This window comes from Delphinapterus leucas, unplaced genomic scaffold (genome assembly GCF_059928025.1).
Source record: "Delphinapterus leucas isolate spDelLeu-1000000601 "Yukka" unplaced genomic scaffold, BTC_Dleu_Yukka2 spDelLeu_asBTCV2_sq67, whole genome shotgun sequence".
In the NCBI taxonomy this organism is placed as follows: domain Eukaryota; kingdom Metazoa; phylum Chordata; class Mammalia; order Artiodactyla; family Monodontidae; genus Delphinapterus; species Delphinapterus leucas.
The window spans coordinates 345,607-357,733 of NW_028322276.1; positions in this window are offsets into that span (position 1 = coordinate 345,607).

The window sequence follows — 12,127 nt, forward strand, 5'->3', positions numbered from 1 at the left end:
TATAAAGGAACCGGCCTTTGCTCTGGCTCATCAAACCACGTTTACTAATTTGTGCTTCAGCATTAAACTATCAGCCTGCAATGAATGGCTGCATTAAACTCATTACTGTATTTATACACTACAAAGATACTGTTAAGTAGTTTTGTCCTTCTTCCAAGAAAATCCTAAGACTAAATTTCTCTCAGGGTCAATTACATTTTAAGACCTGCTTTAGATTATTTTGATTATCACGTATAACAAAAGGGAAAGTGACATCTAATCCATACCATAACAATGATTTTTTTTTAATCACCACCACCCCTAGATATATCCCATCACAAATGCCCTGGGCAGAGAATAGGCCTATTTACTAAAGGTGGCTCATAGAGAAGTGGAGGATAACCACAGGGTGAAGCAGGTGCTTCAACTGGTCAAAACAGGCCTCAGGAGTTGGGGTCTTGAATAGTTAATGAGGAAGCAGGTGTACCCAAAGGTTCTAAACAGGGTCTATTTCACCGTACCAAGGAGGGCAGAGTCTTTAACACAGAATATTACCAAGGGATTTAGTTATCCAATTAAGTGTTACTCAATTCTTAAGAGAAAACAGAAAGTATGCCCCAGACACTTCTTAGAAAATTCATAAATAAAAAGAGAGGCCAAATTTAAAAACAAAAGGCCAATTGAGTTAAACAATAAAAACCAAAACCTAGTTCTTTTTTTTAAAAAAAAGATTTTTTTTAATGTGGACCATTTCTTTAAAAAACTCTTTACTGAATTTGTTACAATATTGCTTCTGTTTTATGGTTTTTGTCCCCCCCCACCCCCGCCAGCCATGAGGCATGTGGGATCTTAGCTCCCCCACCAGGGGTTGAACCCACACCCCCTGCATTGGAAGGTGAAGCCCTAACCACTGGACCGCCAGGGAAGTCCCCAAACTGGTTCTTTTGGAATAAGTAACCTTTAGCAAATATAATCAATAAAGAGAAAAAATTAAATATCAACAAAAGGAGGCTAACCACAAATACAGGGAAAAATTTCTAAAATAATAAATTATCACACACTATACCAATAAATTTGAAAGTTATAAAAATATAATTTACTAACATTGGTCTAAGTGGAAGAAACATCTGAATAGACCAATTACGATGAAAAAACTGAAAGAGTAGTTGCAGTCCTACTCCTCTCAAAAGACCAGTTCCAGAGTTTTATTGTCAAGGTTCACTTTTCACTTATCAGATTATCAAAAATCCACGAGTTTGGCAATGCAGTCTGTTGGGGAAACTGTGGGAAACAAAGGAAAAGAAAAGCAAAAGACCAGGAGAAAATATTTACTATGAAGGTTATAAAAGATTTATTTATACATTAAGACAAACAGATCAACAGAACATAAAAATGGAAATTCACAGTTTAGGAATTATGAATAAGTCAATAAACACATTTCAAAACACCTCCAATTTACAGACTTAAAAAAGCCAAATAAACCCAAGCAAGATAAATATAGATACAGTGAAACAGCAGAAAGCTAAAGACAAAGGGAAAAATATTAAAGCAGCCAGAGACAAGGAACTGAAAGACTGACAGGTGACTTTTCAATAGCAATAATGGAAACCAAAAGACAGAGGAATGAGATCTTCAAATTGCTACAAGAAAATAACTGCCAACCTAAACTGCCATATTCAGCAAAAACATCTCCCTTAAGTGATGGTGAAACAAAGACACTTTCAGGTAAACACAAACTAAGAGAGTTCATCTATTCTAAAGGATAGACTTTAAGCAGAAGGAAAATGGCCCTAGGTGGATGGTCTAAAAGATAAAACAATCAATGAATAATAGAGAAAGTAGCAAAAATGTGGGAAATATAAAAAAGGACTGACGGCAAAACACAATAACCATTCTAAACAGGTCTCCTTCTGTCTTGTAAGAATATTAAAAAAAAATTAAACTACATAATAATAACATGTTAAGTCATGAGGAGCTGAATAAAATTAAACTACTAAGGTTCTTGTATTATCTAAGAGGAAGGTAAAGATATTGGTTATTTTTATTATTTAAAAAAATTTTTTTTTTGCGGTACACGGGCCTCTCACCACCGCGGCCTCTACTGTTGCGGAGCACAGGCCCCGGACGCGCAGGCCCAGCGGCCATGGCCCACGGGCCCAGCCGCTCTGCGGCACGTGGGATCCTCCCGGACCGGCGCACGAACCCGTGTCCCCTGCATCAGCAGGCGGACCCCCAACCCCTGCGCCACCAGGGAAGCCCTACTGGTTATTTTTAGATTTTGAAAAGTCAAGGATGCATGATATTTCTAGGATAACTATAAAAAGAGAAAAAAGTATAAAACTTCTGAAATAATATACGGGGAAAATGAAATGATATAAGATATTAAATAGCTATTTTAAAAAAATAACAAAAAAGGAGAAAAAAGAAATATAAAACAGCCAGGACAAATAGAAAGCAAAAATAAGAGCAACTGTAGCAAATGTAAATAGGCTATATCCCAGCTAAACATGTTTGAAAATTGCATTAAAATTCCAACTGATGCTCTTTAAAATAAGCATATCTAAAGCATACACATGCATACAAATCTATAGCTATCTCAAAAATAGTTTAATAAATGAAAAAACAAAAAATAAACACAAAAAGAAATATATGATAAGACTTCCCTGGTAGCTCAGTGCTTAAGAATCTACCTGCCAACGCAGGGGACACAGGTTCAAGCCTTGGTCTGGGAAGATCCCACATGCTGCAGAGCAACTAAGCCCATGTGCCACAACTACTGAGTCTGCAAGCCAAACTACTGAGCCCACGTGCCACAACTACTGAAGCCTGCGAGCCTAGAGCCTGTGCTCCGCAACAAGAGAAGCCACCGCAACGAGAAGCCTGCACACCACAACGAAGAGTAGTCCCATCTCACCGCAACTAGAGACAGCCCGCACACAGCAACAAAGACCCGACGCAGCTGAGTATAAAATATAAACAAATAAATAAAAAAAGAATTAAAAAATAAAAACAAAGACATGATAGAGATAATCACAAAGCTAAAACAGGATTCACTAAAAAGACTAAGATCGATGATAAACTACAGGCAAGATGAATTAATAGAAAAGGAGGAGGGGAGTTGGGAACAGAAATATGCATTATCAGAAATGAAAAAAGGAGACATAATTACACATTCTTCAGACATTAAAAATAGGAAGAGGGCACTTTTAACAACTCTGTACCAATAAATATTACAAATTTAGACAAAATGGACAGAGTCCTAGAAAAAATCTAATCTACCAAAACTGACATAATTTTCTTTAAGAATCTAAGTAATCCTGCTACCATTAAAAAAATTAAATCACTAGTCAAGAATCTGCCACCACCAAAACTTCAAACCCAAGTGGATTCAATGGTAATTTCTACCACAACTGGTTATCCATATGTGAATAAAGTTAAAATTACAGCTATACTCCAAACTACCCACAAATAACAATTCTAAATATACAGACATGAAATAAGAATGTTTAAAATTAAGAATTACTAGCACCACAAAGAGAAAAAGAATTTGCAACCTACTTAACTGTCAAAAGATTAGTACCTAGAGTATGTAAAGAAGTCCCAAAGTTCAACAACCCAATAAAAAACAGAAAAATGGACAAAGAATATGAGCAGTTAGTACAAAAAAAGAGGGGGGAAAGACCTTTAAGCATATATAAAGATGCTCAAACAGTCCAAGAAAATGTAAATTCAAATAAACTGATACCACTTTTCACTGATCACACTATCAAAACCTATAAATGTATAAGCATATTCCGTGAGGCGAGGTTTTAGGAAAAATAGTCACTTAGGTATACTGCAGGTAAGAGTGCAGAATCCAAGGAAAAGCAATTTGGCAATATTTACCAAAATTTCAAAAGCATTTACATATTGACCCAACAATCAGTTTTGGAAATTAACTGTATAGAAATCTCACATACAAAATGACAACTCTACAAAGTTACTCCATGCACCACTGTTTTGTTTTTTTTAATAGCAAAAGATTAGAAAAATATCAAATACTCTATCTACTACAGATTAGGTAAAACTGGTACAGCCACAAAGTAGAAAACTGCTTTTCCTACTCTATAGAATGAGTATGCTTCCTCTATACTGATTTGTGAAGACTTCTAGAATATGCTGAAAAGTGGAGCAAAATAAAGGAGCATAATAGCAGAAATTACAGTAAGAAGGAGGAATATCAAAAAATACACTGGGGGAATGAGCTGGACAGGTACAGGGAAGAAAGACTTTCTTCAACGTATGCCTTTACATGTTTTTAAATTGTTTAAATAAATGATCCTAGTAACTTTTTTAGCAACAGGAAGAGTTCATCAACTAGTACATATAACATATTTCATTTTAATTCGTAGATATTAGTAAGAAAAAACAAGCAGCCTGTAGAAAACAGCCCTGCGTTTCTTTTAAGTAATCAGAGAAATGCAGTTTAAAACCACAGTAATATATCATTTCACTTCTACCAGACCAGCAAAGATTTTAAAAGTTGGACAATGCCATATGTAGAGAGAATGGTGAGCAAAGGGAGGTTTCATTCACAACTGGTGGAGTATAAATCAGAATCACCATCTGGGGAAAGTTAGATATTATCTAATGAAATTGAACATGCAAATATCCTCCCAATGGATCTAGCACTTCCACTACAAATATGCCCGATCAACAGTACTGTGTATATGCACTTGGAGATGACTGAGAGCATTTATGGCTCCACTAATTATAATGGCCCAAATGTTGGTAATAACCAATATGTTCATAAAGAATAAAATGGATCAACGTATAATATATTCTTAGAGTAGATTATTATACTTCAACAAAAACGAATGAATCACAGGTGTGGTTCTCAAAGTGGTGATGATAATGTAAGTGAGTTTTTGGTATTATATATTGAAATGTGCCATCATTTGGGAAATCTACATAATTCAGTGAACTAGTATCTTCCTCATGACCAATGCATGGGTGAAAGATCCCTTTAAAGTGCAAGCTACCAGACAAACATGTCACAAAGGAAGAAAACTACAGGCCAATATCACTGATGAACATAGATGCAAAAATCCTCAACAAAATACTAGCAAACAGAATCCAACAGCACATTAAAAGGATCATACACCATGATCAACTGGGGTTTATCCCAGGAATGCAAGGATTCTTCAATATACAAAAGTCAATCAATGTGATACACCATATTAACAAACTGAAGGAGAAAGAGCATATGACCATCTCAAGAGATGCAGAAAAAGCTTCTGAAAAAATTCAACACCCATTTATGATAAAAACCCTCCAGAAAGTAGGCACAGAGAGAGCTTACCTCAACATAATAAAGGCCATATATGACAAACCCACAGACAGCATCATTCTCAATGGTGAAAAACTGAAACCATTTCCTCTAAGATCAGTAACAAAACAAGGTTGCCCACTCTCACCACTATTATTCAACACAGTTTTGGAAGTTTTAGCCACAGCAATCAGAGAAGAAGAAGAAATAAAAGGAATCCAAACCAGAAAAGTAGAAGCAAAGCTGTCACTGTCTGCTGATGACATAATACTATAGAGAATCCTAAACACTCTACCAGAAAACTACTAGAGCTAATCAGTGAATCTGGCAATGTAGCAGGATACAAAATTTATGCACAGAAATCTCTTGCATTCCTATAAACTAATGATAAAAAATCTGAAAGAGAAATTAAGGAAACACTCACATTTACCACTGCAACAAAAAGAATAAAATACCTAGGAATAAACCTACCTAAGGACACAAAAGACCTGTATGCAGAAAACTATAAGGCACTGATGAAAGAAATTAAAGATGATACCAACAGATGGAGAGATATACCACGTTCTTGGATTGGGAGAATCAACATTGTGAAAATGACTCTACTACCCAAAGCAATCTACAGATTCAATGCAATCCTTATCAAACTACCAATGGCATTCTTCACAGAACTAGAACATAAAATTTCACAATTTGTATGGAAACACAAAAGACCCCGAATAGCCAAAGCAATCTTGAGAAAGAAAAACGGAGCTCGAGGAATCAGGCTCCGTGACTTCAGACTGTACTACAAAGCTACAGTAATCAAGACAGTATGGTACTGGCACAAAAACAGAAATATAGATCAATGGAACAGGACAGAAAGCCCAGAGATAAACCCACGCACATATGGTCACCTTATTTTTGATAAAGGAGGCAAGAATATACAATGGAGAAAAGACAGCCTCTTCAATAAGTGGTGCTGGGAAAAACTGGACAGCTACATGTAAAAGAAGGAAATTAGAACACTCCCTAACAACATAAACAAAAATAAACTCAAAATGGATTAAAGACCTAAATGTAAGGTCATACACTATAAAACTCTTAGAGGAAAACATAGGCAGAACACTCTATGACATACATCACAGCAAGATCCTTTTTGACCCACCTCCTAGAGTAATGGAAATAAAAACAAAAATAAACAAATGGGACCTGATGAAACTTAAAAGCTTTTACACAGCAAAGGAAAACACAAACAAGATGAAAAGACAACCCTCAGAATGGGAGAAAATATTTGCAAATGAAGCAACTGACAAAGGATTAATCTCCAAAATTTACAAGCAGCTCATGCAGCTCAGTATCAAAAAAACAAACAACCCAATCCAAAAGTGGACACGAGACCTAAATAGACATTTCTCAAAGAAGATATACAGATTGCCAACAAACACATGAAAGGATGCTCAACATCATTAATCATTAGAGAAATACAAATCAAAACTACAATAAGGTATCACCTCACACCAGTCAGAATGGCCATCATCAAAGAATCTACAAACAATAAATGCTGGAGAGGGTGTGGAGAAAAGGGAAGCCTCTTGCACTGTTGGTGGAAATGTAAATTGATACAGCCACTATGGAGAACAGTATGGAGGTTCCTTCAAAAGCTAAAATTAGAACTACCATACGACCCAGCAATCCCACTACTGGGCATATACCTGAGAAAACCATAATTCAAAAAGAGTCATGTACCACAATGTTCACTGCAGCTCTGTTTACAATAGCCAGGACATGGAAGCAACCTAAGTGTCCACTGACAGATGAATGGATAAAGAAGTGGCACATATATACAATGGAATATTACTTAGCCCTAAAAGGAAACAAAACTGAGTTATTTGTAGTGAGGTGGATGGACCTAGAGTCTGTCATACAGAGTGAAGTAAGTCAGAAAGAGAAAAACAAATACCGTGCAATAACACATATATATGGAGTCTTTAAAAAAAAAAAGTTCTGAAGAACCTAGGGGCAAGACAGGAATAAAGATGCAGACGTAGAGAATGGACTTGAGGACACGGGGAGGGGAAAGGGTAAGCTGGGATGAAGTGAAAGAGTGGCATGGACTTATATATACTACCAAATGTAACACAGATAGCTAGTGGGAAGCAGCTGCATAGCACAGGGAGATCAGCTCGGTGCTTTGTGACCACCTAGAGGGGTGGGATAGGGAGTGTGGGAGGGAGATGCAAGAGGGAGGAGATATGGGGATATATGTATATGTATAGCTGGTTCACTCTGTTATAAAGAAGAAACGAACACACCATTGTAAAGCAATTATACTCCAATAAAGATGTTTAAAAAAATGCAAGCTAGACCAATAGGTTTTAATATCGCATAGTTTGAGAAGTTCATTGATTCCAAACTCTATACTTCAGCTAACCTTTAAGAAACTATTAGGTTTTGATGAGTATTAAAGAAAAATATAACTATTTAAAAGAATATTAAAATATTCCTCCCTCTTCTAAACATACAGCTCAGTGAGGCCGGATTTTTTCATATACTTCAACTAAAACAGTATATTGCAACTAACTGAGTGCAGAAGCAAACATGAGACTCTAGTCATTAAATATATTTGCGAAAACGTAAAACAAAAACACTCTTGCCACTAACTTATTCTGGGTTTTGGAACACAGTTATTTTTCATTAAAAATGCTGTTTAAGATGTAGTAGGTTTACTATTATTAGTAGTAGTATTTTTTAGAGGTATACACCTCTATAAGCAATACACCATATACTTAATGGTATATGTAAATATACCAATATCTACGTTTAAAATTGGTTGGTTTCAATATCTAATATAATATTGATCCACAATATGATCCACAAAGGATCTTTGTGGTCCTCAATACTTCCTAGAACTGTGAAGGAGTCCTCAAGTTTCTGAATTGAGCTATAGGTACATGCTTCAACAGGGATGGATCTCAGAAACATAACGTTTAACGAAAGTAATTCACAGAGTACACAATATGATTCTACTTAAAGTTCAAAAACAGGTGAAAGGAAACAATATGTTGGGTAAGGATACATATATGGTTGATAAAACTGTAAAGAAAAGCAAAGGGATAATTAACACAAAATTCAGGACGACCATGGTGATGGGGGCAGAGAATCCTTTGTTTCTGGAGAAAGGCACACACCAAAGGCTTCTAAGGTACTTGTGATGGTCTATTAAGCAGAGTACACAGATACAGTTTTTTGTTTTTGTTTTTTAAAACAGTATATACAAATGGTATATTTCACAACAAAAATTTTAACAGAAGAAACAAGGAGGCATACCTATCCTCTTAGAAGAAAAAACTCAAAAGAATGTCTCTTCTCAAATTAATCTATAAATTCAATGCAATCACAAACAATATCTATCCCAGCAAGATTTTCTACAGAACTTGAAAAGATGATTTTAAATTTCATCTGGAAGAAAAATGCAAAAGAAGAGCCCAAAACTTTTTTCAAAAGAAAGTACCAAACTATATTATAAAGCTACAATAATTAAAACAGTGTGGTAGTAGATAAATGGGTCAAAGAAAAGAAGAAAATTCAGAACTCAATTAAAAAAAAAAATCAGCAAAGTATATGACCTGGCCAAAAATGCTTAATTTTCCTACTATCCAAGGAAGATAAACATTTAAATGAGATGTTATTTCAACTATTAGAAAATTAGTAAAATATTACCATCCGGTGCTGGCTAGTGGGGAGACAAAACACATCTTTTGAGAAAGTGAATATAAAAAGGTACAATCATTTGAGGGTAATTTAATAGCGTTATTATCCATCACTCTCAGAAGCAATCAAGTCTACGATTCATAGAAATACTATGATGAGCGCATGAAACACTGCTTATAATGGCAAAAAAATCACTGCAGCATTTTAGTTATAAGGGAAAACTTGAAAATAATTTAAACGTCCATCAGTAGAGGAATGAAAGACTCATTTGACAAACAGATGTCATATCTATTTAATTACACTAAATAGATATATCACACTGCATTTATTTAACAAACACTACGTCTCAGTTAAGTTTTTAGACACTTTGCAGATTTTAATTCACTTAAGCAACTATGTCTGGATTACAGGAGATGCTCCTGATACAGCTCTTTTTAAAAAAGAACTGGTTACACTTGGACAAATGTCCTGAAAACACAAAATTTCAAACACTGTTCTTTGTCTTCCTTAAAATAGTTGTGAACACTGTGTCACTTTTAATTTTTCTCCAGTCTGAGTTATTTACTGTTGTACTGAGTATACTGTATAGAGCTATCTGGTTCTAGAAGGCAGTTTTTCAACAGAAAAGTATTTTTACACTATTAAGGAATAGCAGCTTTGTTATAAACCTCCTGAGTAAGCTTACTACCAATCTCAGAGCCTATACTATTAAATATATCCAAACCCCTTTCCCCTTCTAATGCTTTTTCAGGGGAACACCGTGGGCCCTTGGATCACCAACGTTACTGCAATAACACCGTACGCTTGCACAGCACTTAACGTCTGGAATATATTTTCAAAAACCTAACTGTTCTAATTTTACCTTACAGGGAGAATAAAGGGTAAAAGAGGTGTATTTAAATATATGGATTTCAAATAGACAAGTGGTGATTAAGAGAAACTTGAGGATTTTCAAAGGATCTTCCCCCCAATTTTGAGGTTAATGTGCCACGTTCTCCCACAAATGCTGCTTGGTGCCACCTTCAGACAAACTGCTGGGTTGAATGGACCAACCTACGATGACGCGCTACTTCTGTTTTCAGCTAAATGACCCTCCCTGGGGAAAGACCTCTTCTATGCCTACTTTAAAAAAGAAAAGGTCACACACGGCCAATGAAGTCTATGCAGAAGGAAAGCGGAGGTGCGGCCTTAACCAAGAATCCTTAGAAAAGTACTTCACTGCCAGTCCCAACCCAAGGAGCAAAGAAAGCTTCAGCTGGCCACTTCTTAACAACGTCCACGAGGATGCAGCGGTCCTCTCACAGGCAACTCAAAGGAAGTGCTGAACCGCCCTACACTTCCCGCCTCCGAAAGGGGAAACAGGAATTCTGACGCCTTACACACCTGGAAGACGCTGACTGACTAGAAACAGGTGCAGATCGGTGTGTTAGCAGCTGAGAGCGGCCACAGGTGGAGTCAGAGCCGAAGCAGCAAAGCAAAAGCGATTCTGAAAATCTCCGACCCCCGCCCCTCCCACCCAGAGCAGCGCTACCAGGCAAGAACGCGTGAGTCAACTCAGCATCCAGGAGAAGCATGCAAAGTCGACTGGAACTCAATTTTTCATTAAAAAATAAAATGACAACAACGAACCCCGCACAACCCGAGCGGCCACGCCGGGCACTCGGCCCCGGAGGACGGGCTCCTCTCGCCTGCCCTCTGGGTGGGCGTCCACGAGAGGCAGTCTCACCTGTCCTGTGCGCCGCCGCCGCCCCCGCGGACCGAAGATAAGCGTTCAGTTTCCTCTCCATGCTAAAATGCTGTCCGCGCCTCCACACGCGCTTCCTCCCCTCAGGCCCTCGAGGCCAAGCGTGACAGATCCCGTCGGACCCTGCCAACCAGCCGCGCCCGGGCCAACTCCCCGGGCCGGGGAGCCTTCGGGCCGCCCCTTGCAGCGACTCCCCTCCTCCCGGTTCCATAGGGCCCGCGTTCGCACAGGCTCGTCAGCGGCGCGCGGGACCCTCCACGTCGCAAACAGTCCTTCCTCTCCGCCCTTGTGCCAAGAAAGCCGCCCGGGCGTCGCGGGGCGGCTCCGAGGCGCTGGCGGGAGTGACGCGGACCCGGCGTCCAGGCTCGGAGCCTGCAGGCCTCGCCGCGCTCGTCAGCCAAACAAACGCTGCTCCTGCCCCAGAGGGTCATAGGAAGGCACGAACGCTGAAACTCCGCTCCACCTGAGGTAACAAGTCGACTTTCTCAGTGACTGACGCTGGAACCCGGAAGTAAAACCCCACGCCCACAGGAAGCGGAGGTGGGGGGAAGAGAAAGTGAAAACTGAACTGTGGCGTCCCTAGGAGGCAGGAGCCAATCGCTGGGGAGAAGCCGACGCGCAGGCGCGAGCTGCGGCCCTCGTCCACGCGGCGCTCACCTCTCTCCTCTACGCAGGCGCGAGGCCGCGGCGGGGCCCGGGATTGGACAAAGGATTCTGGCGGGCGCGGTTGCCCGGCGGGCGGAGCTGGGCGTCTCGCGGGGCTGACGCGTCACCGGAAGCGGAAGGCGCGCAAGGAGAACCGCGGAGGCGCGGCCACGACGGCGTTGAATGTGTTGGCGCGCGTCTTTCGCCTCACCGTTGGGAGTATTTACCTCCTTGAGTCTCCTGCTACAGCTGCCGCAGCGTCGCTTGTCTTGTCTTGCCCAAAAGCGACGTTTACGAAATCACGTTGATCCATGTAACATTTGTTTATGTGGTGGGTTCCCTAGGAAAACACCGCTAGAAGCTTCTATTCCATGCAGAGTTAAGGGAATAGCATTACTATAGCAATGCTGTTACCACAAATAGCATTACTTATACCAATCAGAGATACTAGGTGATGCACTTAGCCGTGAGCCAGACACTGGGCCACACTATGGGAATAGAATAATTTACTCATTCAGTAGCATCTTTTATTGTTTACTGTGGCCAGGTGCTGAATTAGGCACTAAGATTACAGTCATGAATAAGCCAGATAAGGACCCTGCACAGAGTGGAGCTTATTCTAGAGGTGGATGACAAACAGTAACAAGTAACACCACCACCACCACCACCAGAACAGAACTTAATAATAACTGCAGTGAAAACAAGCCAGAAATGCTGAGGATGGGGTTGGAGGCTGGAGGCCAGAGCAGAAAAGGCAGAGC